This window comes from Peromyscus leucopus, chromosome 2 (assembly GCF_004664715.2).
Source record: "Peromyscus leucopus breed LL Stock chromosome 2, UCI_PerLeu_2.1, whole genome shotgun sequence".
Lineage (NCBI taxonomy): Eukaryota > Metazoa > Chordata > Mammalia > Rodentia > Cricetidae > Peromyscus > Peromyscus leucopus.
In genome coordinates, this window is record NC_051064.1 from 144,946,531 (window position 1) to 144,957,129 (window position 10,599).

Below are 10,599 nucleotides of genomic sequence, written 5' to 3' on the forward strand. Positions count from 1 at the left end.
ATGACATCATGAGGTTTGCAGGCAAATGAATGGATCAGGAAAAATCATCCTGAGTGAGGTAACCCAGACTCAGAAAGACAAATATGGTATGTACTCACTCATAGGAGGATACTAGATGTGGAACAAGATGACTGGATTGCTACTCACATCACCAGTGAGGCTACCTGGAAAACAGGACCCCAAGAAAGACAAGAGGATCACCCAATGACGGAGAAATGGCTGAGATCTACATGAACAACCTGGACATGAGTGGGAGCAATGAAGGGCGAGGGTCGAGGGAAAGAGAGCGGGAGATCCCAGCTGGATCAAGAACAGAGAGGGAGAACAAGGAATAGGAGACCATGGTAAATGAAGACCACATGAGAAAAGGAAGAAACAAAGTGCTAAAGAGGCCCACAGAAATCCACAAAGATACCCCCACAAAAGACTGCTGGCAATGGTCGAGACAGCCGGGACTGACCTACTCTGGTGATGGGATGGCCAAACACCCTAATAGTTGGGCCAGAAACCCCATCCAAGGACTGAAGAATCTGGATGCAGACATCCACGGCTAGGCCCTGGGTGGAGTGCCGGGAGTCTAATTAGCAAGAAAGAGGAGGGTTTATATGAGCGAGAATTGTTGAAACCAAGGTTGGATAAAGCACAGGGACAAATAGCCAAATGAATGGAAACACATGAACTATGAACCAAAGGCTGAGGGGCCCCCAACTGGATCAGGCCTTCTGAATAGGTGAGATAGTCGATTGACTTGATCTGTTTGGGAGGCATCTAGGCAGTGGTACCAGGTCCTGGGCTCATTGCATGAGTAGGCTGTTTGAAACCTGGGACTTATGCGGGGACGCTTGGCTCAATCTGGGAGGAGGGGACTGGACCTGCCTGGACTGAGTCTATCAGGTCGATCCCAGTCCTCGGGGGAGACCTTGATCTGGAGGAGGTAGGAATGGGGGTGGGCTGGGGGGAATGGGAGGGGGGCAGGAAGGGAGAGAACAAGGAAATCTGTGGCTATTATGTAGAACTGAATAGTATTGTAAAATAAAATAAAATAAATATGGGTTAATTTAAATGTAAGAACTAGCTAGTCATAAGCCTGGGCCATTGGCCAAGCATTTATAATTAATATCAGCCTTTGGGTGATCATTTGGGATGTGGCTGTGGAACAGGGCAGGACAGAGAAAAGCCTCTGTTTACACATGACCTTACCAGCCCCAGAGAGCTGGCTAGACTGCCAATACTGGACATGATTTCCCTCCTGTTGAACATGCCTTAAATGCAATTAGACATCTACTGCTTTCCACTGACACAAGAGTGCCACCTACTGTACCTTCATGCCTATCTCACCATGCTGGTAATTGCCATGGCTCACAGATGTTCCAGCCTGGTAGGACTGTTTAATTGCTCCCCTGCCTTGGGAGCTTACATAGTATTTTCTGGAACCATGGAAGCCAGACTGCAGAAAAGAGGCTTTCAGGTCAGATCAAACTCAAACTTTCTGAATCCTGTGTCCTAAGTGTGTGGTGTCTTCAGCAATAATGGCCCACCTTCAACCCCCAAGAGGAAATCAAAGACTATACTGATAATCCATATTGTTTTGAGAGTCACTCAGACTTCCTTAACCAACTATTCAAGAGGAAATTATTGCTGGCTTAAGTTTCTTCAAGATATAGAAGATAGATAGATAGATAGATAGATAGATAGATAGATAGATAGATAGATAGATAGAGACAGATCACATATAGTTGTATATAGTGTATAATTATATGTAGTTATATATAGTTTATAATATATCTTATACAGTGTATCATTTTAGGTAAATATACAATAATATATTTGAGGCTTTATTAAACAGCCCTGGTGTCATTTGTCCCTCCTTTTCCTTCTGCATTGACCTCCTTTCCTCCTCCCCAGTTGGAAACTCCTTCCTACTCCTTCTTCTGCTTCCCACTTCATATCACCAGAATCCTGCTATTCCCCTCCTCGCCCACCACTCATAGTCCCTTTATTCTTTCCTGGTTTCATGGTTACTCCGTGTTGTATACTCACATGTGAGGATTTGGAGGTAGGAACTGCAGTTGAGAGGAAATGTATGGACTTTGTCTTTCTGGGTCTTGGATATCTCACTCAATGTAATCTTTCTAGGTGTATCCATTTTCCAGAAAATTTCATGCAGAGATCAACAAAAGATCATAGGGACTACAGCATCTACATTACATCTCCTGCACCTTAGCTCAAGGAACTTATCTGGAGGTTGTTGGATGATTTTGGAATTTGGCCTGGGAAAATCATTGAGTTCTCAGTATGTGAAGAAAGAGGAACTTATTCACTGCTGGGAGGAGTGTACACTGGTGTAGCCATCATGGAAATAAAAATGAAGATTTATTAATAAGCTAGAAACAGAATTTCTAAATGACCCAACTATATCACTCCTGGGTATCTACCCAAAAGACTCCATATGCCTCTACATAGATACCTGCACATCCAAACTAATAACTACTCTATTCACAGTATCACAGAAATGGCATCAGGCAAAATGCCCATCAATATATGAATGGATTATGAAAGTATTGTGGTGATATTGTGTTCCCCATAATATTGTGCACCCTAATAAACTTATCTGGAGTCAGAGAACAGAATAGCCTCTGGATATAGAGGCTAGAAACTGGTGGTACACATGCCTTTAATCCTAGCATTCCAAAGGCCGAGATCCGTCTGGATCTCTGTGAGTTCAAAGCCACACTGGAAACAGCTAGGCATAGTAACAAGAGCCTTTAATCTAAGGAAGTGATGACAGGAAGCAGAAAGATATTTAAGGTGCGAGGACGAGGAACTAGAGCCTGGTTAAGCTTTTAGGCTTTGAGCAGCACAGTTCAGCTGAGATCCATTTGGATGAGGACTCAGAAGCTTCCAGTCTGAGGATACAGGGTCAGCTGAGGAACTGGCAAGGTAAGGTGGCTGTAGCTTGTTATGCTTTTATGATCTTCCAGCATTTGCCCCAATATCTGGCCCGGGTTTGGTTTTATTAATAATACCTTTTAAGATTCTTGCTACAAAGTGTGGTACATATACACAGTACAATTTTATTTAGCCATAAAGATAAATGGAATGATACAAATTGCAGAAAAATGAATGGACCTGGGAAGTGTTATATTGAGAGGGGTAACCCAGATTCCAGTACAAAAATACCACATGTTCTCTCTCATATGTGATTCCTATCTTCTCATGTTTATGTATGTATATCAATGTGTAAGGGAGGGAGAGTAGAAGCTCAGAAATTAAACAGCAGCTCAGGAGAGGGGGAAAGTATTTCAGGAGAAGATAACCATATAATTAAATCTCAATAACTGGCATCTATGCTTTATATAAATTCCAAAAAGTCAGGATTGATTTAATTAGTGCCTAAATATTAATGAGAAATCTTAAATCCTTGATTATACCTTGTTAGCATTCCTGTTAATATTTATAACCATATGTAGTTCTTCTGAATGTCACTGAAAATGTGGTATTCTGTTTCTGCACAATTCTGCACATTTAACCACTTCTTATGAGTTTCATTTCTATTTTGATCTTGGTGCCTTTCACCCTTAATTATCTCTAATTATGTAGATTTAAACCCTCTAGTAAAAAATACATCAGAATTACAAGCAGATTTTCTTATTTCAATGTTTATTTTACTTGAGTGGCAGTAGCAGAGAATACTGACAGATATGTTGTAGAACATTTGCCATTGGAGGGCAACAACATAGTTTATATCCTTCAAAGGAAAACCAGCAGTTCTGTGCTTCTATCTCATCTTTCTCTCACAGATCACACACAACTTAAGCATTTTCTTCCACAGTAAAAGAAAACTCAGCAAAAACTCAAATACAAGCCATTCTTCCTTCATCTCATTCGGAGAGCACAGTTATCATTATACACCCTTAATGTAGCTGATGACAGCACTTACAATGTTCATGGAGCGGGGGGAAAAGAGAAAGGCTGCTTATCAAACAAAATGATGCATCGGTGAAAGCCATCCTCCACATGGTCAGGTCACAGGGATACCCTTGTCTTCCAAGCACTTCTTGTAGAGCAAGGCATCATCACGGAGGGTGTCATTATCATAGTTCACCGGGAATGTCTGAGGAATCTGAACAATGATCTTGTCATCTCTTAGGAGAGGTAAAATTTTTGCATCTAAAATATGCTTGGTTTCCAGATAGGCAGCTGAGATGAAAGGTCACAACTTGGGCTGGAAATTTTTACTCCTGAACCTTTGGGGAATGTTGTCAGAGCTGAAATACTTCTTGTATTTCTTCCAGATATTCAGGGATACACAAGCTCCTGTCCACATGGCATCTTTCCAAGAGCAGTCAATGTCCAGGTACTTACAAATAAGTGTAATCATTAAGTCTCTGATAAAAAATGGGAGATTTTGTTTCTGCATTTGTGATGGGAATTGGAAATTGCTGATCTGCACAATTGGAGTAATCAGAACTTGAGCCTGGATCTGGGGGAGATTGGCTTGACGGACCAAAATCTGAGTGACAGTGGCCACAGTCTAACCTCCAATACTTTCTCCACAGAGCACCACCCGGGAGGGGTCTACCCCATAGGTTTGCAGGCCCTTCAGGGAGTGGATGGAGGCATTCATGCAACCCAAGTAAATGGCAGGGTGATGGTGGTCAGGAACCTTGTGGTACCTAAGAAGGGTGAATAAGGCACATGCGCATATACACACAGGTCACTGAAGGCCATTGCAAACAGCATTCTCTATGCTCACAGGAGACCAAACATGATCCTCAAAATGACCCTAATTAAAGATGTCTGTCTTTGTTTCTCTTACTTGGAACCCAAAGAAACCTGTCTAGAGTCAAGGAGACAAGGAATTTCCATTCCAACCCACACCATGATTCATAGGTGAGTAGTCAGGACCAGGTGAATTCAAAGCTGTTTCTTTGGAAATCAGAAAAACCAGCAAATATCCAGAGATGACAACTGGAACTTTGATGGCCCCACCTCTCCATGGACTCACCTTTCCATGATGTATTGAGCATGTGTTGAGCATTGGTAAAAATCACTGCCAGCCACTCTCAAGTATTTTCTTGCCTACTTTAGTGGGGAAGCTCCTTTAGTTGAGCTGGTAACAAACAGCAAGGTAGAAATACTGGCTATAGTGACACCAGACCAGTGGCTTCAGAATGACAACAGAGGCAGAGGCAGAACCACGCGAGTAGACAAGGATGAGAACCATCAATGGCCAGGCCAAAGGAGCAGCCAGAAGCTATTATAGCAATACGGCAGACTTGCAGAAACTACTAGAAGCACTGATTAAGACAGTGGTAAAGATGAGAGCACACCAGCAAGAGAAAATAAATGCTTTCCAAAGCATCATCCCAGCAAGCTCCATCTTCAACTTGACATTCAGCTGACCACCCAACAACATTACACAATTTCAATACCATTCCCCTGCTAAGAGTGGAGCCAGGCTTAGGTCTGTATCCACTGTATCAGTCCTTCCTTCAGTGTTTCAAAGGTTTATGTGTTTCTAGAATGTAGTCTTTTATTTTAATTAACTTCACAAAAATATGACCCTGTTTATAAAGCTTTGACTAGGGCTTACCCATGAGTCTCCACTACCTGGGAGTCCTCATATCGTTGCAAGTCCATCATGTTTATTTAATGTAAGGTGAAGTAACTCTTCATATGGGCAGAGTGCTCTTTAATTTCATACACTCTCCAAAACCAGTCATTCATGCACTCCATAGTGATGGGCATCTAGAGAGGCATCAGATATTTTGTAGGTAATGTATAGGGTGTGAGTGCAAGAAACTCATGAGGGAAGGGTCCCTGACTCTGGTCTCCATTCACAAAAAAAATATCCACCCAAGAAATGCACTCATCTGTGAATAAGTCACCAATAGTTGCAGGCCACACACCCCACCATCAGCACCACTGAGTCTGTCTCACTAGCCAGGAGGTTGCCCAGGCCATGGTAAAAGTCTGCAAGAGAAGACCCAGTGTTAAAGCAGTTGTGACAAGAACCAAGCACTTTCCACCGCAGCCCCTCAGACAGCAGCTACTGTCCTGCACCCAGAGATGACATCTCCTCTCTGAAGTTCAGAGAAGTTCAGTGGCTACAGGACATGAAGGGCAGGAAGAGACAGAAGAGACAAGATTGCAGGGGGAATCCAGGGGGTGGGAGAGGCTGCAGTGCAGCAGTGAGAAGCTCTGAAGTGTATTTTGGGGTTCTTCAGGTGGGAAGAGAAGACTGAAGCTAAAGATGACGACTGGAGCCCAGACACTGTGTTCTGGGTTTAGCAGTGAAGGGGAGGAAGTGAACGGATTTTCTCACCATGTGTCAGCCAAGCTGAGCAAAGTGCAGGAATCTGAGGGTGTTGTGAAAAGGCAGATATGGCCAGTACTATGAGTGCAGAGGAAAGGTAGGAGTCACATCTAGTTCCAGGACAGCCCTTCTCTGACATGCTGCCCCAATGTAGACTTAGATCAACATAGAAATCATTGCTGTGTAAACTACAACCCACAGACTGGGGTGAGCCTGAACTCTGCACCCATCCTCTCCTTAGGAGGCTCCACCTTCTACCTTCATTACTCCCTCCTGACAAGTCCTCATGAGAACATGTGCCAGATTCTACCTTTGATGAGATCTTACTTCTCACCTTGAATGGAAGCTCCTTACCCAGGCTTCCAATCATAGCACCTGCTCCATGATAAAAGATGATGCCTCGGTGGGGTTTGGAAGACACTACCTTGGGCTTGAACAGCCTCACAGGGACTGTTCCAAAATGTGCGTCAGTCACCAACACATTAGGATCCTTCTTTATCATCATTAGGCCTTGGAGAAACTGTAAAAACCTGGGCACGACACAAATTCTCAGTTTCTCTAGTATGTTCCCCTGTAGTAGACAAAGGATGGAAAGTGAGGCATAAGACAGTACGGTGGGCAAGTAGAAGCTGGAGCCACTTAGCATTGCTCAGGTGTATTCACATTCCTCACTTACTTACGGCATGCGCGAAGGAGTGAAGGGAACATAACTCACTGTGCATTCTTTACAGACAGGTGAGCATGTTCGAACTTTTCTTCCCACAAGATCCTGAATGAATGATGATGTTGCTGTGATTGAAGTGTTGGCCTCCATCATTACTCATTCAAATTCCATTGCCAGTGTTAAGAGGTCAGCAGTTTAAATGGTGATGATGTGGTATCCTCTTAAATCCTGTATGAGGTGACTGGGATAAGCATCTTCATGAGAGGCTCCTGACAGTGAGGTCACCTGGTTTTTCTGTCCTATGAGCATAGGCATACTTTCCTTTTCTACTAACAGGTGACATAAGATGGCCCATTGCTGGAACCACTGCTCTGGGGATTCCCAAACTCCAACAACAGATACAGCTATTACTCCTTGCTCTGGGCTAAACCAAACTGTTTGGTGTGGTCATAGCAGGCCAAAAAGGTAAAAAGATGGACAGAGACCCCATCGAGGTGCCTTACGATGAAAGACCCAGATAATTGAGAAAATCAATAGAATATTTTTATCTGTTAGATCTTGCTAATGCATATTTTCTTAGTGTTTCTTTGATCCCTGGATCTCAAGGCCAATTTGTATTCACTTGAAACCATCAATAGAAAACCTTGAGAATTATAACCACAGTCTCAGTATTTGTCATGGGATGGTGACCCAGAACCATGCTTTATTAACCTACCCATCCTCTGTAAAATTAAAAAAAAAAAAAAGATTCCATTGCATAGAATGATAATCTCTTAGTGTTCTACAAATTCAGAATTCACATAAATGGAATACAGATGCATGTCAAGAACAGATGTTGGGGGATGAGAGATCAATCCAACAGAGTACAAGGAGCAGGCATAGCTATAAAATTCTTGGGAGTGCTATGGTCCAGTAAGACATGTATGATGCCGGACAAAGTAATTGAGCAAACCTACACAACCCAGTGTCTGCAAATGTAAGAGATGTACAAATATTCTTAAACTCCTGGGATGCTGGCAGATTTTTCACATGCCAGCTTGCCCACTATACAACTTGGTAAAGAGAGTGACCATATGGAACTGAGACAAAAAGGCACAATGGACTTTTAATGAGGCTTTGATAAACTATTAATCTGAAGGCTTAGATCATTGTAGGACCACATAAACAGCTGTTGGCACTTCTACCCCAGTGGGGACAACAGATATGTGTGGGGCATGTAAATAAGTCAAGTGACCCGAGAGAGACTAGGAAGTACACTACATCGAACCTGCATATTTCAGGGAGGGATGCAAATATGTGTGCATGGACACCAAAACAGGCTTCTTGCAAGCATTTCCATGTAAACAACTGACTATCAAAGCCACTCTAGAGCATCACACAACTCAGTGGTAAATGTGGGCACTCACAGAGACTTGGTGGTAACAAGAGTAGCCATTTCACACACTGATGTGCCAAAGGTGACTGAATACAAGCAGGTTCAATGACACATCCACCACCATACAGACCGACTGGGCCTGGGTTACTTTTTTAATAGATTATTAAAACAATAGTTAAAGAGCTTAAGTACAGAGGCAGCCTGCAGGGGTGAAAAGGGCACCCCCAGAGGTCATAACTTTGTTAAATGAAAACCCCAGGTGCCAGACATGGGTTACCTCCCTACAAGTTGTTGGCCAGGGTGGCACCTGAGGCCCCATAAAACATAAAGGCTCTGGCCACTGTGGTTGGATACCTGCCAGGACTAGATGTTAAAACTATTGTTAAAGACATCATGTGATCTGGCTGCAGTACAGGAAGATGAGACAGAGGTGGAAGTTTTCTTCTTACTGACTATCTTCATAGTGCCAGAATGTGCTTTGTGGGCTGCTGGAGGTAAACTGTCACAGAAAGACCTGCTCATCTATGGTCCCTGCATGCTATAGTACCAAATGCCAGAAAAGATGTACCTTCATATGAAATAGGGACATGGCTATTGTGGAACAATGAACAGCTTTCCATTGCACGTAAGACCCACTACACATGAGAGAGTTCGTATCTGGTACTGTAAACTAAGACAAAAACCCAGTGGCTAGGGAGGTCACAGCTTCCAGAGGAAGATTCTACAAAGAAAGAGAACCAACTTCCCTCATGAATACTTTTGCAAAAATACTCACAAATAGAATTCAAGAACACATCAAAAGATCATCCACCATGATAAAGTAGGATTTATCCCAGAGATGCAGGGATGTTTCAACATATGAAAATCTGTGAATGCAATCCACCATGTAAACAATCTGCAAGAAAAAAACACATGATCATCTCATTCAATGTTCAAAAAGCTTTTGACAAAAATCCAACACCCCTTCATGACAAAAGTTTTGGAGAGATCATGGATACAAGAATTATACCTAAACATAATAGAGACAATTTACAACAAGCCTATAGACAACATCAAATTAAATGGAGAAAAACTCAAAGCATTTCCACTATAATCAGGAACAAGACAAGCCTGTCCACTCTCTATATTTCTATTCACTATACTACTTGGAGTTCTAGCAGGAGCAATAAGACAACTAAAGGAGATGAAGGGGATACAAATTGGAAAGAAGTCAAAGTATCACTATTTGCAGATGATACAATAGTATACATAAGTGATCCCAACAATTCTTACCAGGAAACTCCTACAGTTGATAAATGCCCTAAGAAAAGTGACTGAATACAAGATTAACTCAAAAAAACAGTAGACCTTTTATATACAAATGAATAACAAGTTGAGAAAGAAATCAGGAAAACAACACCTTCATGATAGCCACACATAATATAAAATATACTGGAGTAATTCTTATCAAGGAAGCGAAAGACTTGGATGATAATAACTTCATGTCTTTAAAGAAGGAAATTGAAAAATATATCAGAAGATTGAAAGATCTTTGATTTTCATGGATTGGTAGGATTAACATAGTAAAAATGGCTCTCTTACCAAAAACAATCTAAGATTCAACACCATCCCCATCACCATTTGAACACCATTTTACAGACTTTAAAAGAATACTCAACTTCATACAGAAAAAAATAACCAGAATAGCAAAAAGACATAGACCAGTGATAAACTACAATTAAAAAGTTGTCACATGTTTAACAAAAACCAGAATAGCTAAAATAATGCTCTAGAATAAAGGAACTTCTGGGGGTTATGGTGGTGTTTTATTTGTACTGAAATGTGATTTTAATTGTATGTTAATAAAGTTGCCTGGGGGGGAGGGTCAGAGCTATTAGAGCCATAGCAAGAGCATGGCGGTGGTGGCGCATGCCTTTAATCCCAGCACTTGGTAGACAGAGCTAGGTAGATCTCTGTGTGTTCAAGGATACAGCCAGCATTGGAGACACGCCTCAATCCCAACCATAGAAGACCTGAACGTCTCTGCAGACAGGCAGTGAAGAGGCAGTCATGTGTCTGGGTTTACAACCAATGAGAAGGCAGAACAGAAAGACTATATAAAGACAACCACACAGGAAGTAGGCCCCTTTTTTGGAGAGGTCTCTTGGCTAGCTGGAGCAGGCAGGTAAGGCTCTTAGCTCTGATCTCTTGGCTTTCTTCTTTGCATTGGTTTTGTGTTTCTTATTTAATAAGTTGGTTGGT

General features: G+C 42.1%; 1 pseudogene; it reads right to left on the reverse strand.

The window, feature by feature from the left end:
- Nucleotides 1-3,904: 3,904 nt before the first annotated feature.
- Nucleotides 3,905-7,041, reverse strand: LOC114686379 (annotated as a pseudogene).
- Nucleotides 7,042-10,599: the final 3,558 nt, after the last annotated feature.